Source organism: Protomyctophum parallelum (assembly GCF_964188405.1).
Source record: "Protomyctophum parallelum genome assembly, chromosome: 13".
Lineage (NCBI taxonomy): Eukaryota > Metazoa > Chordata > Actinopteri > Myctophiformes > Myctophidae > Protomyctophum > Protomyctophum parallelum.
In genome coordinates, this window is record NC_139708.1 from 16173110 (window position 1) to 16175798 (window position 2689).

Here is a 2689-nt window from a genome sequence, read left to right on the forward strand (position 1 = left end):
GCGCAGTTCTCCTTTGCTTTATTTTACAAGGGGAAGGTGTCACTATTTTCTTTTTTTTACTGAATTGCTTATTAAAACAAAGTCATGCACAACAATATTTTACATAAATAAGTTGAAATGTAACCTTTCAGAATTATGAGGACACTGAAATAAAGTGTACCTTTTTCATAGATTTAGCAGATGCGTAAATTATTGTTGGACATATTTCCAGTGAAATGGAATTGATTATTATTGCGGCATCTAATTAAACCAGCTCACTGGCTCATAATTCACAGACCTGTCATTCTACTCCATGGGCTGTGAGAAGGAAGTTAAAGCGTAAAGAAGATGACAAAATCAAAAGCAGAAAATATTTTCCGGTATATATTGTGTACATTGGTAAATTGTATTGGTACATTGTAGCAAATGTGTGGTCAAAGAGCAGCGTGTACATGTCATCAGACCTGTGTTTCTCTGGTTAAAACCATTAATGTCTTCTACATTTTTCTGAAAAATTACCAGAAGCAAAGATTTGAGTTAAAAATGTTCACTGTGAAATATATATATATATATAAACTTGCGGCACATTTTCACAAAACTATTTTTCAACAGTTTTAAAACAGTTAAAAGCTAAGGTGACACAGATGTGTTCCAGGTCTTAAAAGTCCAGCTGATATCAGAAGAAGCGTGTGTAATTTGACATCCCCTCACTCAGGTATCATCTTTGCCCATTCTCTGCATACAGTATGTGCCTGGATGGCATACCGTATCACAGAAATTAACATTTCAGTGCAGAACATGTCATAATGAAAAAAAACACATTACAGGCTTATGGCCTACAATGTAAGACAATATTACACATAAAAAAGGATACAGTATATTTACCCAGCCCCACAGGTTACTAATCTAAGAGAGGCACTCATGCCGGTGTCCTCTAATCGTAGAGGTATCTACGATCTGTACCTGACAGAACTACGGCCAGGGTCTGTCATTTGTCCAATTAGTCCATTCAGTGAGCGATCCCGCCTGCTCATGAATTTGCAGGTCAGGCAGAGCCATGAGACCCAAAGTACAGAAGAGCACGGGCTCTAGTGCTCCTGGGTGTCTTTAACAGAATTCACATTGACATTGTACTGCACTGACATAGTATTACCTCCATGGACATAGCAGCGCTACCTGCTTTAGGTAGGATCGGAAGCTTTACGGAAATGGGAAAAGAAAGTAGGATTTTTTAAATGTATTTAGCCTATTATTTTCTTTGCATTGCAATCATAGTCAAGTCTACCTCAGTCTGTGTCCTCTGTGACCGTGTATCATTTTCTTTGACAGGCAATCTCCATGCACACTTCTCCCCTGACCACATATTAATAGTACTAGTGTAGTCAAACCCTGAGTGTTAATTTAACACGCAAGTGTTAACACAGGGGAGCTTACTCGACTGACCGCACACACACACACACACACACACACCCAAACAGCTCTAGGGGCTGCATGGTTTGAGGTGATGAGCGGGGTGGCAGGTGAACACGTTCAGATTTGTACCGTCAGTGGCTGCTGACTCAGCTGATTTGAAGAAGCAACTGTCACCCTCCAGTCCTGGCCAGCAGCCAATCAGTTTAGGGAATCGATTCAGCTTCAACAGAACAGAGTGCAACGCTTGAAGGGTTCTGATGTATAGCCGTGTGTGTGTGTGTGTGTGTGTGTGTGTGTGTGTGTGTGTGTGTGTGTTACGTAACTATATAACTAGTTACCTTAAAGGACCTATAACATAAAATTCAACTTTTTCAATTTATTTTGTGTTTTTGGGGCTCCCATATGTGTTTTCTATCCCCACAAATAACCAATTTTGAACAATCAGGCTTTTATATCATATAGGTGCTTTAATGGAAATTGCTCTTGTATTGCTATTGGAGACACTGGGGGGACACTGGGGAACACTGGGGAGGCACTGCAGGGGCACTGGGGAGGCACTGGGGGGGCACTGGGGAGGCACTGGGGGGACACTGGGGAGGCACTGGGGGGACACTGGGGAGGCACTGGGCAGGCACTGGGAAGACACTGGGAAGGCACTGGGGAGACACTGGGGGGCACTGGTGGGGCACTGGGGAGGCACTGGGGAGACCCTGGGGAGACATGGGGAGGCACTGGGGGGGCACTGGGGAGGCATTGGGAAGACACTGGGGAGGCACTGGGGAGACACTGGGAAGACACTGGGGAGGCACTGGGGAGACACTGGGAAGACACTGGGGAGGCAGTGGGGAGACACTGGGGAGGCACTGGGGAGACAGGGGAGGCACTGGGCAGACACTGGGGAGGCACTGGGGAGAAACTGCAGCCACTGTGGAGACATTGGGGAGGCAGTGGAGAGGCACTCAGGGGGACACTGGGGAGCCACTGGGGAGGCACTTGGCGGAAACTGGGCAGACACTGGGGAGGCACTGGGGGAGGCACTGGGGAGGTACTGGACATTTCATATCACACACACTATGATTCACTATCCCCCTCACTATCCCCCTCATTATATATACTTTGTATAATTCCTCCTCTTCTTCAGTCTTCAGTTACAAATTTGCATTACCACTTTGTTTACAATGTCCGCCATTGTTTATTTTCCAAGCTGGCATGGAATGGAAACAAGCCTGGTTTTATCCTGCATCAGTATTATAATGACTCAAATATTAAATAATCACCACCTCAGGACATTACTGGC